Source organism: Chelon labrosus (assembly GCF_963514085.1).
Source record: "Chelon labrosus genome assembly, chromosome: 4".
Classification (NCBI taxonomy): domain Eukaryota; kingdom Metazoa; phylum Chordata; class Actinopteri; order Mugiliformes; family Mugilidae; genus Chelon; species Chelon labrosus.
The window spans coordinates 11,263,325-11,281,988 of NC_140340.1; the positions used below are offsets into that span (position 1 = coordinate 11,263,325).

At 40.7% G+C, this 18,664-nt stretch overlaps 1 pseudogene across 1 annotated transcript; it reads left to right on the top strand.

Moving 5' to 3' along the window:
• The first annotated feature begins 4,948 nt into the window (after positions 1-4,948).
• On the top strand, positions 4,949-6,758 carry LOC311487450 (green-sensitive opsin-like; annotated as a pseudogene). The gene is made up of 3 exons: positions 4,949-5,825; positions 5,967-6,492; positions 6,604-6,758. The product of its transcript is annotated as a green-sensitive opsin-like (transcript).
• The last annotated feature ends 11,906 nt before the right edge of the window (positions 6,759-18,664 follow it).

Genomic DNA, 18,664 nt, shown 5'->3' on the forward strand with positions numbered 1-18,664 from the left:
GAAGACTTAGCCATTATGTTATCTTCCTTAAGCCACAGCAACAGGTTATGAGAAGAGTTGTCAAAAATCAAAGGTGTGATTGACGGATGAGGATTGAAGCAACTAGCTGCTTTGGACGCATTAGAAATATCATCATATGTTGTTTTTTTGCTTGTTTTCTGTATGTTTTGTGTCTATGGGATGATTTTATTGAATTTATACAAACTGACTGACTGAAAGTGACTGAAATGTATGTAGTTTTAAACACATATATAAAAGGAGGTGAGAAAAATGTGTAGACAGGTGACGTTTATTTGTTTGTCTGTCACATATGTTTATTTGGAATCCATTTCTTTTTCTGGGCACGTGAGTGAATAAACGTTTGAGCACAGCGCAGCACAAACAGGACAGTAGATAACCTTCATCAACTTCACACTCAGGAGGCAACCTTATTACCTGACTTATCACCTAACAAATTAAGGCACAGACTTAAATTACTACCTGGCGTTAAGGTCATTAACAAATTTCAGCTGACATCACCAACCTGGAATGTGATTGTGCTAATTTGTTGTGAACACTCTTTATAAAATAAGGAACCTTAATTGGCTTAAGCTTAATTATTTTTAGATTTTAACAGTCTGGAGGAACACAACTTCAAAATCACTTGATCTTCACCTGTGGTCAGAACGATGGCTTCACCGACACCGGTACCGCTATTCCAGGGGTTTCACTGCTGCTCTCTGAGGTAAAGTGCAAATTTGCTTGAAATAATCCTTGCGTAGCCAACATAAGTTCTTTAATGCCAAAACAATATGTTTTAATTACCCATGTAAGACACTGACTGCCTCTCTAATCGTGACAGTTTTGCCTGGACTTGCTTTTCTTTGGAATTAGTGGGTGTACAAAAGGGGGTATAAATACTATATGAAAAATAAATGTACACTATACACACACACTGGGGTAAAGACACATATACTAAGTAGAAATTATTGCACACGTCCTGGTGTAATTGCACTTGAGGCTGAAAGTTGCAGGTAGAAAAACTGCACATGAAGTTGAATACTTTTTGCACATGATGGCAGACTATTGCTCATGAGGTTGGCTGTTGCACATAAATAAATAAATAGAATATTGCACATGAAAGGAGAATTTTGCACATGAAAGCAGCGTGAAGGCAGAATGAAGGTCGAACTTTGTAGAACAGTGAAGTGAGGCAGCATAGAGTAGCTTGTATCTGTAATCAGCCCATATTTGGATTTTGCCGTGAGTCTCAGTGTGCCGGGAAAGATGCTTTCGTTAACCCCCTCTGTGTGTGACATTACAGTGTCCGCTCGGCAGTGTCTCAGGTCGTATACTTGTTTAAAAATAGAGTGGGGAGCATCTCACTTGGTTATTTCACGAAGTATATGTAAGAGTCATTCTTAACTCCGAGAGCTTGGACAAAGTTTGTATCTGAAACAAGATTTATGATCAAGTAAAAAAGAAAGATTTTTGAGAAGCTGCAAACAGATTTCATATGCACTGACGTGATTAGTGCTGGTTGTTCGGAGACATGCTCACTGCAACATACAGGAGCTGGTATGGCTTATACTTCTGCTGCCTTATTACTTCTCTCTAATCCATAATTCGGCATGTACAATAAATATTGTGCTGAGTGTAAAGTTGAAGTCTGGGACCATTTACTAGTGAACGCAGAGGATTTTGTGAGAATTTACAGACCGACTACTTGGATCAACGTCAGTGGTCAGGCTCGGAAATAGAGACAGAAAAATAAAGCGCAAGCAGTGAAGACCCAAGTGCAGTTACAGGCAGGAGACTGAAGACGTGTGTAAAATATTAATTATCTTGGCAAAACAAAAATACTACAAGCAAAAAGTTCACCAAATCGCTTGATGTTTATTAGTCTAGGGCACTGAAAACAGATTTATTTTGGCAGAGGCAGTCATAAAAGATCAATATGAGAGCTATAAAGAACAACTAGCAGAGGTATACAGTGGCACGGAAAAGAACAAACTTTTAAGAACGGCTTTTTTTTTTCAAAGACAACTGTTTCACTTATTATATAACAATAAATTCTATAACTGGTGAAATCTGATCTTTCTTTGTGTTATAAAATAGAAACTAAATGTGTTCAAGTTGTAAAAATTCATGTCTCAAGTGAATATATCCAGTAAATGTTCACACCAGAGGGAGAGGGAGGAATTACTGTAAGTGACCTGGTGGCTTTAAGAGGCTCAGATCTGCACACTTTCCAGCCACTGAGACGTTATTTCTTCAGCTTTGGCATAACTTTAGGATGTCTGGTGTGAACATCTCTCCTGAGGTAATTCTACGGCATCGTTGTTGAGTAAAGGTCTGGCATCTAACTGGGCCAATTTGTAAGCAATGTAAAACTAGAAAAATAAAAAATAAAAAAATAGTAAAAAAGAAGGCAATTATTTGTACTTGCCATTGTATCTACTCTGAGCAACAGGTAAGGTCACCAGTCAGGTATGGGAAGTCAATGGCTGGCATATTGCGGCGGCTTCTTGAGCAGCGCCAAACCATTGGATCAGCACACTGGAGAGCGCCATATGCCTGTCAGCAGAAGAGAAGCGATCGTTGCACACCTCTGCGACACTGAGACATAGTGAAATCAGCACAAAGTGAAACATCTAACTTTGGTGGAAAGACTGTGTGAATAAAACAGTGACAGGCTGTCACTGTAAAACCCAACTTGCTCAGAAAAATCTTATTGCAGACAAAATAAGCACATAAAACTTTTCGAGTGACACTAATTAACTGTGTCACCTGATCCTCAACTGACTGTAAATTTCTTTAAGTTAAAGTAACAGTTTTTAATTGTGGATTAGAAAAAAAAAAGAATTTGTGTTTAAGAGCCATGTGAGTTTTACTGTTTATTATTAAATTATATGCACTTGAAATAGGTCATACTACATACAAACAGTATATTATTTTTAGATCAACCACCTATGCTGAGTAAGAACTAGAACCTATGGGGGTTTATCGGTTCTGAAACCTCAATACATTGAATTTCAACATCAAACTTGTGGACTCAACATTAAAAATGTATTTATGCTCACACTAGAGTCAGTTTTATCCTCTTTACAAAAAATAGTCAGCATCATTTCGAATGATAATAAGCCTAACGATGCTGCAAATCACTGGAGGGAGTTTATGCCCAGGTGTTGGTTGCTTGGACTATTGTTCTCCCCTTATCTGGTTAACAGCTCAGCTTTGAATAGTCCTGTCTTCTACACGCTAGTGAACAAACAGGTCGGTTCTGGAAAGTCCAAAACAGGAACCTGCCACAGTTGACTTTTTGATGCATAAAGTAAAGTACTCACAATGCAGAATAGCTCATTTCACAACAGTGTATTTTGTATTATTACAATTGTGGATGCAATGATGTATGAAGAAAGAGATCATGTTATTTATGTTGTCTTATTGTAATATGTAATATTCTTTGCAATTATTAAAGCCTTTTAACGCATGACAGTATATCATCATTCATTTGTTGTCTTTAATATTATTGACTAGCAGAGTAAATGCAGTGTGATGACAAGTTCAATATCTGCCCCTGGACTGGCGGTAAATGGATGTACTCAAGTAAACAACTGTACAATACTTGGTTAAATGTGATGAGTTATGGTGTTATACTCAGAGTGACCATTAGGAGTACTTTAATTTTGATGTATTTAATTACTTTACTCTTACATATGGTATTTGTACACTTCTAGATAGGAATATGAATCTAAATCTATTATAACCGTACCTTAAATAAAACATCTGAATATTTCTTCCACATGGTCTGTTTGAATAATGCATTTAAATAATAGCAATATTACTATGTATTTTACTGTTCAACTTCAGATAAAGTAAATGTAACATAATCCATGTTTTTAATAGTGTGTATTTTTTATTTATTTATTTTTTTCCCCCATCATTCTTATATGGTATGGTATTACCAAAGTAGAGAATTTCAAAATAGAATCTCCACTATACGCAAAAATCGCGTATAGTGCACAGACTCAAAGAACACACGTTTTAACCAGGTAAAAATTTCAACGCAGCCACAAAGGCACAAAACACTGAAAATACTTCAGGGTTATTTATTTATTTATTTATTTATTTATTTTACACAGCTGAACTCCGTTATCACTAACATGACACAGATGGTTGAAGCAAAATAGTATGAGCTGCATTTAAGCTGAGTGCTCTTTTACACAGTAACAGCCACTAAAATATGTTCTGCAGTTGCAACTCGTGGCAAACGCGTGCAAATTTCTTACTTAACATTTGATGATCACGTTCTTAATCGAGGGTGTTTACCTGTGTCCCGGCATATCTCGCGGTATCCGGGTTGATTTCCTCCAGTGAAATCCGGACTATAAACTTTGATTGGCGAGGGTAAAAAAATCCAGAGTGATCACATTTGGAGACCTGCACCGAAAAAGGAAATCTGTCCATTTTTAAATGATAAAAAAAAAGAAGAAAAAGCCACTGCCACTATTAGACTTAAGACCTCTCGACAGGAGGTGCAGAGAGACACTGCACCCACTGCACGTTAATACATAGACCCATTGACTAAAATACTTCATCATTGCTTAAATATGTCACCACTTACCACAGCAAACTACATAATAAGTAGTTTAAATGTGGTTTTAACTACTTTTGTAAGAAGTATCTTGGATATTTAAAAAAAATAAAAAAAATAAACAGCTGCATTTAAACTTAATTAAAAGATATATAGTGTGTAGCAAAATGATTAAAAAGGTATATTTGTTATGCTGCTACAAGTAAAACAAAAAAATAAAATAAAACAGAAATGACTGCTCTGCTGTTAGAAGGTGCTATAGTAAAATGCAAAGCAGGATTCTGAATAGGATTATGAATGTCAATGACGAGGAGGAAGAGGTCTCCACGTACAGTAGTGAAGATATTTGACCCTTGAAGGTAATTATCCTATTGCCTTTCTTAAAGTCAATTATCAGCCAGACTTGAGCTGTCCACTTCCTCACAATCCTCCTGTAATCTAATTTCACTAATGTGAGGATCACCTCAAGAGGGTATAAAAGGCATATACGAGCAAAAACTGCCAGTGTGGGGTTGACTCATACCACTTTTACACTTTCACCCATCAGCTCAAGCTCAAGCAAACTAGACAACTGAAGATGGTGTGGGACGGAGGAATCGAGCCCAATGGCACAGAGGGCAAGACCTTCTACATCCCCATGTCCAACAGGACTGGGATTGTTAGGAGTCCTTTTGAATACCCACAGTATTATATGGTAGACCCGATTGTCTACAAGCTTCTGGCTTTCTACATGTTCTTCCTGATCTGCACTGGAACTCCCATCAACGGTTTGACATTGTTCGTGACGGCTCAGAACAAGAAGCTCCGGCAACCTCTCAACTACATCCTGGTCAACCTGGCTGTGGCCGGACTCATCATGTGCATGTTCGGCTTCACCATCACCATCACATCTGCTGTGAACGGCTACTTCATTCTTGGACCCACTTTCTGTGCTATTGAGGGATTCATGGCCACACTGGGAGGTACGAAAGAAAAAACAAGATACCTCTCAGGAATTATATAAAAAAAATGATGCTTCCTATTTGACTGCCAGGCTCATAGTATAAATGAATAACTTCTCTTACCTTTTCCTATCTACAGGTGAAGTTGCTCTCTGGTCTCTGGTCGTGCTGGCTATTGAGAGATACATTGTCGTCTGCAAACCCATGGGAAGCTTCAAGTTCTCTGGATCTCATGCTGGAGCTGGAGTTGCTTTCACCTGGATCATGGCTATGGCTTGTGCCGCACCCCCACTTTTTGGATGGTCCAGGTAGTACTCACTTTTAGAAATATTCAGTTTTAGTTTAATATGACTTTGCATTTTACAATCAGATAGACAAAATATGGGATCACAAAATATTGCAGATGCAGAGAGTAAAAGGTTGGATTGCTTTCTGTTCTTAAATCTCAGGTACCTTCCTGAGGGCATGCAGTGCTCCTGCGGACCTGACTACTACACTCTGGCTCCAGGCTTCAATAATGAGTCATACGTCATCTACATGTTTGTCGTCCACTTCTTCGTCCCTGTCTTCCTCATCTTCTTCACTTATGGAAGCCTTGTGGCGACAGTCAAAGCTGTAAGTGAAGTTTTTCTTGCATTATTCACATGTTATTCTACGGCAATCACTGTAACATTACTGCATCTAGCAGGATTTTTATTGGATGTTGATTATATTTTCTGCTCTCAAACACTTCAGGCTGCAGCCCAGCAGCAGGAGTCAGAGTCCACTCAGAAGGCTGAGAGGGAAGTGACACGCATGTGCATCTTGATGGTCTTGGGCTTCCTGGTAGCTTGGACACCATATGCCTCTTTCGCCGGTTGGATCTTCTTGAACAAGGGAGCTTCCTTCACCGCCCTGACCGCATCCATCCCCGCCTTCTTTGCAAAGAGCTCAGCCCTGTACAACCCTGTCATCTATGTGCTGTTTAACAAACAGGTTGGTTCTATTTGTTTGAATATAAATTCCACTATTTGCTTTTGCTTATTTTTATATCGTGAACTACATATCCTCCATTTCTGAATTTGCCCTTTTTGCTGTGTCTTTCAGTTCCGTAACTGCATGCTGAGCACTATTGGAATGGGTGGCATGGTGGAGGATGAGACCTCAGTTTCAACCAGCAAGACAGAGGTGTCCTCTGTGTCTTAATCTTGATGACATTTTTCAGTCTGTGGACATTTTCCTTCCTGATTGCTTTCAGATTTTAAAAGAACCCATTAAGAAAAAGTCTCAAACTTTTTGCCAAATGGATTTAAGGATTTAACAAACGGACTCTGAACCAAACACACCAAAGAATTCTATCTCGTCAGCTAATGTGTGTAAAATGTAAAGAAATGCAGTTACTGTGGAGGTTAACTTGTACAGCATTTGTGCATCTGCGTGTGTGTGAGTGCATATGAGCAAGTGCGAGCGAGCGAACCCAGCATCTGATGACACTCAAACAACCTCATCTCTCAAGACAAGCTGTGAACCTGCTGAAATGTGACACCACTGATGAACAAGCAATCACATGTGGGGTATATATGTAATTATATGGGGTAACTTTTGTTTTGCTGGTCTACCAGTGGCATCATTTTTATGTATTTTATGAAATATCCAAACATGTATAGGGTGGAGTAGATAATAAATGCATGCATGAAAAGAACCGAACTGGTGTGTTCACTTATACTGGTCTGATTGTCTGCTGCTGAAACTAAAGAATATAGTCGTATTCTATGCTATTTGAAAAAAGCATAAGAGTTGTTTGAAACACAGTATTACGTTGTGTGTGTTGTATGTTTGACAACATACTACACCCGTAAGCCTTCAATTTGGATTATAAAACAAACCATAAAACACTTAACCACACAGAAGCATCTACAAATGTGACAGCTTAAGTGTCACCTAGTGATTACATTCTCCTGATGTCACGGACGAGGTAGCTTGTCTAAATGCGTGACTGTAATTGATCCACTTTTGAGCACACACGGAGTTCATCACATTATAATCACGCCCTTGGTAATCCTCTGAGTCCTCTAAAGCTCTAATAAGAACTGAGGGACCTAGCATTGAAGTGCCACTTACAACAACTTGGATTTTGCCCACTCACTTTGGGTAACAGTAAGGTACTTTTAAAACCGCAGAGGATTCCTGTCACAGCACAATAGACCAGGGAGATAATGGACCAAGACTATAGTAGCGTGACAAAATGTGTTGCACTTCTCAGACATTAGGCCCCTGTGGCTGAAATTATTCCCATCTATTGTAAAGACAAAAGCCTGCAATGAATGTCTTAAGCACAACTGACCAGAGTCACAGCTTTATTTGTGTGGTTGAAAATAGCCAGGTCCACATCCAGAGCGAATTTTATCTTTCAGTAAAAGCAGGATTTAGTATTATGTTCAACTCGCATGTTCCACTCTGTGGGATTTTGACGATGTCACATATACTGAATGAACTAAAGCTGCAGTTAATTTAAGATAAGATAAGGCAAGATAATCCTAAAATGTATCCCACAGTGGGGAAACTAGTGTGAGAGAACATGTGCTTATACAGTATCTGCAAATCAAAAACGTCATTTTTAATTCTAGATGTTAAGTTCACCATTGTTCATTTTGTACCTGGGGATGAGCGAACTTCTATAAATAATTAAATAAAAATCAGAAAATTCCAGATTAGTTTGCGTCTATCTTGAAAAACACTGTCAATACAATAAAATGTTTTATCTGCTAAAAGAAGCAAACTCAAACAACATACAGTACACAATACTGTATGTGATGCTACACTGCCCCCTAGAGGCCACATCTATAACATGACTTGTTCAGTATTGCTGTAGCGCAGCATGCCATGCTTGGCCATGAAACAACATAAATATGAAACAACAAAAAAGTTAAAACTCAGCATAATTTCAGCTCAGGAGCAGCAAAGCCCACAAAAGCAATACTATTGGATTCTGTTTAAAATGTATGTTGCTTCGATACAGAGATACACAGGAAGCTCCTCTATGGAAAGTCTCTCAGGTGATAAACATGTGGAGGATGCCCCCTTTTTCATGACACAAGGGGGGCGGCACGAGCACTTGGACATAAATAAATAAATAAATAAATAAATCTGCACCAGCACCGCTACATGGTTTTCTATTATCTGTCATATCTGTGTGGGGAATTGGCAAATTGGCGCCCCCTGCAGCTGCAGGCGCCCCTGCTTGCTGAGAAGGTGCCGCGCACAGAAGCTGTGTGTGTGTGTGTGTGTGTGTGTGTGTGTGTGTGTGTGAGAAAGGAAAGGGGAGGGGGGCGCGGGGGACAGTTCACCTCTGGGTCTCTCCCAAATTGAACGGACGGGGGGGGCGTCCACTGTATAAAAGGGCTAAAGTCAGTCACACCTTGACTTTCTTCCATATATAACGCACATTTCATTCATAATATACAGGCCTATAATTCCTGCACGTTTTTGTTTTTATGAATTGTGTGAAATGGCCAAATAAAAATAGGTAATACAAAACGATTATGTGGTCACCAAGGTGAATTGGTTTAGTCTTGACTTCTGGTCATGAGTGACAGCGTTGGGGGATGGAAATCTGTAGATTGTCGAGTGTCAAGTAAACGCAGAGATGGACAGAAAAAGGTCAAAGCCATCAGGTGCCCAATTTAGGAAAAAAAAAAAGAAAAGAAGAAGAGGAGAAAATATAAAGGTATGCTATGTTCTTTCTGTATGATGTCAAGAATGAAGGGCTAATGTTAACTGGTGGTATACGTTTGTTAGACTTTTTGCTATGATGCTTGCAATGCTTATACAACAGTAATTCGTCTTAACAAACACCAGATCTAATTTCACCATAAGATTGTGCTTTGCAACAAAACTGTTACAAGTTCAGTTATTATCTATTTCCATCACATTGGGTCCTGTAATTAGCCAACGGATTTTTTAGGTAGTTTCAAAGATGAACATTTGCCATTTGCTACAACTCTATTTCGTGACAAAACATAGTTTAACCAGTCATAACTAAAAGTGTGCCAAGCATAGAATTCGAGGCAGTAACCAAGGAGCTAATTGTTCCTCCCTGAAAAATAGATTAATATAGCGTCTAATGACAGACATTTAGCATGTAAGGGCATGTTTATTTAAATTTGCAATTCATGGATGTTTTGTATAACATTTATATTGTAGTCTACGGTCTTTTGACCAGGGGCACTTCTAAAATATTTTGGAGCATCCTCTGCCACTGGTCACGATGAGCCACCCACCTCCCCTGTTAGACAAGACCTGCCATCTACCTACCTTTGTTGGAGGTGGAGATTGTGCACCTTAAAAAAGGGGTATCGCCTGGGGAGTAATTCACTGTAGAACTGCCACTGTAGAACCGCCACTGTTCAGGGGGCCGGCAGAAAGGAGCGTCGCCTGTCTTAGTTCTAATTGCTCGGATCAGAGAAGAGGGGCTGCATACAGAGGGCTTAATAACACACTTGGCGATGCTCTGACTGTATTCCCGGGCTAGTGTTCGCGGTGAGGAAGACTGGAAGAACATGACAGCGTTGTGAGCAGCAACCTGGATTGTAGTACAGTAATGGTGTCAACATATTAAGTTGGGTTTAATGACTCCACCAGACACCAGCACAATTTTAAAAGGACGGTTAAATTACATTTGGTTTCAAATTTAGATTCAATTTTATATCTAACTGCATGTATATCTGTCTTGTGTGCAGTGGTTGTTGATCTGATGATGACATGTTGATCAGCCTTGACATGTGTGTCATTGTGATGATGTAATCCTGTAAAGCCAAACTGCGTAATTTAACTAGAACAGCGCTCATGAAAAATGAACAACTGCAAGAAAAAAAAATGGATTATTAGAGATAAGGAATGTGACATCAAAGTCTAAATAAATTTAATAAATTCTACTCATATAATCCCAACTCGCAAATTTAAATAAATAACATTAGACCTTGCTCTTTGGATGAGGACGTTCCATGTGTTGCCATATTTTCTATTCAGATACTGGATCAAAACAGTTGAGTTTTGGCAACGACGTGTCTAATGTCTTGAATACTGAAAGTAAATGCTTAAGCTGCATTTAACACAACAGCTGAAAGTTAGAACTCAAAATTACCCGAATTTCTGACCTCCGCGTGCTCCGTGCACACAGAGGAGGAAAAATAAAAACCATGGCAGCCTCCAGGTTTGAGTTTTCTTTCAACAGACACGTACAGCAGCTCACTTAATGGAAGAAAAGGTAAAAAGGTACGGTGTTTTAATATTTTTATTAGATTAGGAATAATAAAAGACTGATTTAATTTGCGTAGGAAGCAATATGGGGAGTTATGTAAAATGTGGTGAAAATTTCTTTGATTGTTCGAATGCAGCATCAGGTACCACACGGATGACATCACCTAGGTGACAGAAGTTAAGGGTCCCTTTAAATGAATGATGCATGCAACGAGGTTTGGTGAAGGTTTAATGACAACCGTTAAAACAGTCAGTGAATTTAATATCGACACTTCTGACCTTTACTTTTAAGACTGTACAACCTATAGTTTGACTAAAACATGTACACAAACACAACTCACCGTCACTTACAGATACCAGACGATGCGGGTCCTATGGCGGCCAGAGTGTTAAGAGGTTTAAGGTATTAGTATTATGTTAACTGTCTTAACTGGGATAAAACAGACACCCTGAGAGATTATCCATTTGGCCTTTAGAGTTGAGATAATCCTGATGCACAGTGTGAAGCTTCCTTTAATGTATGCTGGTGTCTCCATAACAGTCAGAATTCATTAGTGATTCCTTATGGAGATTTCCTACATTTCTTTTTCAGTATCTCCTCACTTTTCAGTCTGCTTTTGTTTCTTTTCTATAGAAATGAAGACGCCTCTCACCACATGACCAAAAACTAAATAAATAAATCACGGTAACTACTGTGCCAGTGGACACATTCACTTTAAAGTCAGTCACTAAAACCACATCACAGAAGGAATAAACAAGAAAACTCAACTTTAAAGCAGAAATCTTTACACAGCAGATTAGATACACCCTCAAATTACTGTACAAGAGAGAGATGGATAACGTGAGCAACATATTATACATTAAAATTATGAGTCACTGTCGTAGTATGTAACATGAGTGTACAGGCGTATTAAGTACAGACACAAGTATGATATATAAAATGTCACTAATGCATTTACACGGTAAGCAAACACGTGATTTAAAAAAATAATAACACACATGAAGGTCCACTGAAACAATACTCATTATCCATTTGAAAAAAATATTAATTCAGAATGTTCAAATGAAGATACTGGGGTGCTACATAGATGATAATATCAGGATATTCATCCTTAATGATAAAGGCAATCAATTATTAGGGATGGCTCGATCCAACTTTTTCATGTCCGATACCGATACCGATACTGCAACTTGGAGTATCTTCCGATACCGATATCAATCTGATACCTTCTTTTCTCCTCTGTTAAGTTGTTTATAATACATATAGTTTGTATAGATGTACTTTGCTTAATATGGACATCTAACAACACCATGGTCAAACTGTGCAACAAATATTCTGCTCCCCTAAGGGAAGAAATAAAATAGCCCACGATGTGCCTCAAGCCGTAAGCTCTTTGTTTAAACTTCAAATCAGTGCAAACTGCAAACTTGAATGTTTCTTCTTTCACATGTATCCCTCTGGGGTTGAACTGTATGTAAAACACTCATATCCAACTAGATATAGAATGGACTTAGTAATGTTCCATTGAAGACTATAGGACAGGGGTGCCCACACTTTTTTGGCTTGCGAGCTGCTTTTACAATGACCAAGTCAAAGTGATCTACCTATCCTAAGTCATATTAATTGTTGCTACAGTGTTAAAAGCTCTATCCATCTTTCTTTTTATTTTTATCAAGAAAAATAGTGCTGTCTCTTTAAGAAAGACGGTAGTCTTGAGTTGTTGTGGTTGAAGTTGTGCCGTTGAACTGAGGATATGTTGCAAATATAAAGTAAAATAAATAAAGATGAACGTTTGTCTTGCTGTTTGTTTTGGAGACAGCAGACAGATAATTGTTAAGCCAGACTAACATCTAAAACATTTTATTTTTTCCAATGGCACGCGATCTACCCGCACCGGTCGATCGCGATCGACGTAATGGGCACCCCTGCTATAGCTGCTTTAAGTGACTGCTAACTTTAAATAACTGTCACAAGCACTTGCGTCCAGTGCTGCTGCCACCCCTCGAGACACTCGCGTTGCACAAGTTGCATTCGGCTGTTTTATTTTTCTTTTCCTTGCGCGTAAAGTAACTCCACACAGCTGACATGATAAGAGCACTAGGCTAATTCACTGTCATGAGGTTTTGTTTACACACGCTTGCAGCAGCTGCTCTCTGTTCACGGCATGTCGCGCAAAGTTAAGTTGAGTATTTGGGCTTAGGTATCGGATCGGACGGGCTGTAGTTATTGTTTTCGATGTTCGATCCTGAAATTTTGACCAATATCGGGCCGATACCGATCCTAAGTATCGGATCGAGCCATCCCTATCAATTATACATTCATTCATCTTCTATACCCGCGTAGGTCTCGGGGTTCTGCTGGAGCCTATCCCAGCTGTCATCAGGCGAGAGGCATGGGTACACCCTGAACAGGTCGCCAGTCCATCGCAGGGCTAGCACAGAGACAGACAACCATTCACACGGCCAATTTAGAATCACCAATTAACCTAATGAGCATGTCTTTGGATGGTGGGAGGAAGCCGGAGTACCCGGAGAGAACCCACGCAGACAGAGGGAGAACATGCAAACTCCACACAGAAAGGCCCAGCCGGCCCATGGATTCGAACCGTTGACCTTCTCGCTGTGAGGCATCAGTGCTAACCACCTCGCCACTGTGCCGCCATCAATTATACAATCAAACATTAAATATTTATCAAGGGAACTCCAGCACAATAAATTTCTATACCGGCATTGCACCTTTCCATTCTGAACATTAGTCTACTTTATCTCTCTCATAAATTACCGGTTTACCAAGATATGTTTGCGGTAAGCTAAAGCTTACTTGTGATTGGTTGATGCTAGCTTGTCTCTGGAGCTGCTGCCCAAATTCCCCCTTTGACTGACTGAAACTGTCCTGTCTATAGGGGCCGTAACTCTCCTCTGGCTGGTCGAAGCTGCTCTCGCTGTAGAGCCGCTGTCGCATTTCGCTTGAACGTTTCCCGGAAGCACTCCGAGTCGGGTATCGCTGACCAGTTTTGTACCATCCTGTCTCTTTGAAGAATTTGTGGGCAGATCTGAAAAGGCGTGTGTGAGCGGGGTGGCCTACAACCCTGACTCAGTTACACAAGTTCTGTCAGGAGGAATAGACCAGAATTCCAGCAGACTATTGCGAGAAGTTTGTGAAAGGATACTCAAAGCGTTTGACCCAAGTCATACAGTTTAAAGGCAATGCTGCCAAATACTAAGGAAATGTATGTAAACTTCTGACTTGAAGAAAGTAATAAAAAAAATTCTCTAAGAAATTCTCTCTCTCATTATTGTGGCTGTAGGAGCCATGTTTCATTTACAACATTGTATCCCCAAACCGCTAGGCGGCAGTATTTCCTTTTGTTTTCTGACCTGAACCGGATGTTGGTAAGGTGTCAGGCGGGTTATTTGAGGTTGCTCAGTGTTGAGCCAGGTGTTGCTGATAATGGAAGGAGCAAACAGTTTTTTGACGGTACGGTCCTTAAAGGTCCTTAAAGGTACTTTGAGGTGTTGGAGCATTTTTCTTTGTTATTTTGTATATATGACAAGTGGCTTCGTTAAGAAATTAAATGAATATTATTATTTCAAACTCAAAGAAGATTTCGTTGGTTTATTGCCTGTTGGAGGACCAGTCGAAACAAAAGCAATCAGCAACCAGTAGTGGCTACACGACTAGTCACTACAATTAGGTCAAAAACTGCTTCGTTTGGAGGACGAAACCCGGACTCGTTGCATTGTGAGGCAGCGAGCCGGTGAAGTAACGCTGCGTTACGCCCGGACACCGCGCGTCGGAGAGGCTACTGGAGTCGCCGGGAGGCGCAGCGGGCTTGGAGCTGCATCGGAGCAGAACGGCTGCTGGAGCCGCGGGGACATCTGGACGGCAGATCATCAATGCCGGCCAACGCACCCTTGGGGTATGTGGTTCAGCGCTGATCTCTATTAATGGCCATTGTAAATAGTGTGTGCACACAAAACGGTACAATGTGCGTAAATCTAATGCATTGGCAGCGGACTCGCAACTGCCCTGAATAAACTCTGCTAAACCAACTAAATAAACTAAACCTTTAGAAAAAGAAAGAAAGGCTAAAATAAATAAGCTGTCCAAACTAAAACAAACTATTGTTGTACTGATGGGTGATAAAGAATATGTAAATGAGGTTAAAGGTGAATTCAACAATTTTGTGGGTTTGTCTGAAGAAATACACCAAATGTATAAGGTTTTGTTGGGTCTATTGCCTGATGATGATGCAACAAAGCATGATATATGGTTTCAAGCTAAAATGTTGAATGTCCATGATTTTATTGCTGGTACAACGAAGTGGCTGGCCGAAATTCAAAGTTGCCCAGCCTCTGTGACACTGAGCAAATCGAGGAACAGGTTCAAGGTGAAACTGCAGCTGACAGTCATGGAGAAAATCATGAAACCCCAGCTGTGGGCAACAAAGAAACAGAAAATAAAGCTGCTGGTGATGGTAATGAGGAGGAGGAGATCCAGATTGAACCTTATGATAGCATTTCAAATGTTGCTTCAAAATCTTCCAGGAAGCCATCACGTCATAAAGGTTCCTCAACAACCAGTTCCTCCTCTAGCAGCAAATCCTCTGCAGTTTCTGCACGAATAAAAGCGGAGACGCAAAGGGCTGGACTCTTGGCTCGTGCTGCTGCTTTAAAGAATAAACACCCTCTGGAGGACCAGGAACTTCTGTTAAAGAGACAAAAAGAACAGCTTGAGTTGCACACTGAGATAGCTGTCGCTAGTGCTAAGCTGGCGGTGTTACAGGCCAGTGGCAGCAGTAGAGGCAGCATTGCATCGAAGCACTCTGACGGAATGGAGTCTTAATTCAACAAAGGGGCTAAGCCTAAAACCAGGCCTCAGCCTTCTCAGCAGCACGTGTCTCATTATTTACCACAAAGCGCTGAGCCATTTTCAAAAAATGAGGTTGCATTTGATCCAAACACAAGTCAACATAAGCAGCAGTTGGACCTCAAAGCTTATCCAGTCGACACCATCTCAAAGCCTCTTGTTTCGCAAATAAGCCCACCTGTCATCTCAAGCTCTCTACCACCGCATTTTGAGTTGCCTAAGATTCCAGCTGTCACACAAAGCAATCCATCTGTGCCAGGTCAAAATCAACCAGTAGGAGACCTCTACAGTGTGTTGCAACAACAAAATGATATAACGGCTTTTCTTGTTCAAATGCAAACATCACAGTTACTGTCACACCGGGAAATTCCAACTTACGATGGCGATCCTCTGCAGTTGAATTCATTTATGAAAGCATTTGAGCACTGTGTGGAGGCAAAGACCAGGTCTAAAGGAGACTGTCTGTACTACCTTGAGCAGTACACAAGGGGGCAGCCAAGGGACATTGTGCGCAGTTGCCTTCACATGACCGCTGAGAGAGGATACGCTGTTGCCAAGCAGCTGCTAAAGGATCATTTCGGAAATGAGTTTAACATAACAGCAGCCTACATGGAAAAGGTCACTGGCTGGCCAAGTATCAAGTCCGAGGATACTAAAGCACTGAAAGCTTATGGACTCTTCCTTCGGGAATGCTGCAATGCTATGGAGGAGTTACGTTATTTAGAAGAGCTAAGCATGCCAGCCAACATGAAAATTTTGATTCAGAAGTCACCGTATAAACTGAGAGAAAAATGGAGAACAAAGGCAAATTAAATTTGTGAGACAACTGGTCACAGAGCACGTTTCCCAGACATTGTTAACTTCATTGAGCGGCAGATCAGAATTACCTCAGATCCAGTCTTCGGTGACAGGACACACCGCCTGTTAAAGGAATAACAAGGCCAAGTAAATCTCAAATTAAATCACAATTTAAAAGGAATAGCTTTGCAACTCATGTTTCCATTAATGATGAGTGCAAAGCAAGTGCTCACAATAATGGAGAAACTCAGAAAAAAGATGTCTCCAAGGAAAACTCTCCCTCTTGTTTGTATTGTGCACGTGATGGCCATGTATTGGAACAATGTTATCAACTGGGTAAAAAATCGCACAGAGAAACATAAGACTTTCTAAAGGAGAACGGCCTATGTTTTGGCTGCCTGAACACAGGACACTTAAGCAGGAGTTGTGATAAGCGCATCACTTGCAAACACTGCAGCCAAATGCATCCCAGTATTCTGCACATTGGACAAAAGGAAAGAGTGAATCAGAAGGATACAGAGCAGCTGAAGAGGTCCTCTGAAAGCTGCACAACTTCCTCAACTTGTGGCCATACAGGGGCTGGCCACCGCAATGGTATTCTTCCCATCTTGCCTGTACGAGTGAAGAGTTCAAAAGGAAATAAGGTTATTTAAAAATATGCCTTCCTGGACCCAGGGAGCACAGGTACCTTCTGCTCTGAAAAACTCCTTCATAGGTTGAACACTCAAGGATGAAAGGCCAGGATTCATCTTCGCACCATGGGTCATGATAAAGCGCTGATGTCTCATGATAAGCTCCATTGTTAAAGGCCTGGCGATTTCAGACTTATCTGGCAAACATTTCTATCAGCTTCCCAGTACGTTTACTCAAAAAGAGATGCCTGTCTCCACAGACAACATAATCAGTGAAGAGGAGCTGACCAAATGGCCCTATCTTAAAGAGCTTAAAATCCCTCTCATAAATTCTGACCTTGATTTGTTAATTGGCACCAATGCATCCAAGCTGATGGATGACCGTGACCGTGGGAGATGGTTAACAGTCGGGGTGAAGGGCCCTACGCCATCAGAACCTTACTGGGGTGGGTAATAAATGGTTCAGTACACGGATATGGTGATAGTGAATGGGGTTACTGTTAGGGAGGAATTTGCGGTGATGCCGATGAAGAAGAAGAAGTACCAGAGTCCTGTATGTCTTATGCCTGAAGGAGTTTATTTAGGCCCGTATACGAGGAGAACAGAAGCTTCGTCATCACAACATAAGTGCATGAGTCCACCTCAGTTCTAAGGGACAAACAGTGAACTCAGATTCTTATACTAGCAAGCAAGGCCGAGGCAGCAAACGGGAGATGTGTTGGCATCCCATTGGCCATTGTACATAAACATGAAGATAAGCATTCACACCAGCTAGGTAATACAAATTGTCAGACAATGACGGAGGGCATTATCATCTAACTCTACAGCTATGCCTGTAATGCAAAGTATCCCCCAGAGAGTGAGATTGAAGACGCCAACAGAGGGACCTTGGTCTTGGTATGTTCCTCAGAGAGAAAATAGGGCAGATAACTGACGCCAGAAGTAATCACACATTAACCACACAAACTATCCATAGGGAAGAGAAATTATTCTCTAACAGTTACCCTTCAGTTCATGCCAACCGTGGTTGACAGAATAGAGGAGCTGTTGACTAGCCAATACAACTACGACTTCATGGAAAAATCCTTTACAGAACAAGAGGAAATGTCAAGAGAGGAAAAGAAGTTCGTAGAAATAATGGAAGACTCTGCTCGACTTGAGGACACTACAAGTTCCAACTGCCTTTCAGAGGGAAAGACGTCTCAATGCCAAACAGCCTCACCATTGCTCTGCACCGTGTCTGTGGTCTGAGGAGGAAGCTTCAAAGAAATGCAGGCTTTCATGAGGAGTATACCAAGGACCGGGAGGTTTCAAACCTTTGTTGCAAACAGGATAGCTACCATCAGGGATAACACGGAAGTTGAACAATGGAGATACATTCCAACAGCTTTAAATCCCGCTGATGACGCTTCTTGTGGATTAAAGGCAGAAAACCTTTTGAAGCAAAGATGGATGGAAAGCCCTGAGTTTCTATGGGATCCTGAAGAAAAATGGCCAAAATCGCATATGGATTTCACTATGACTGCTGACAACCCAGAGGTAGAGGGGAACCTCAGGGTCAATGCAACAGTTGTCAGCACCAATACCACTTCTCAGCTGATTACCTTTT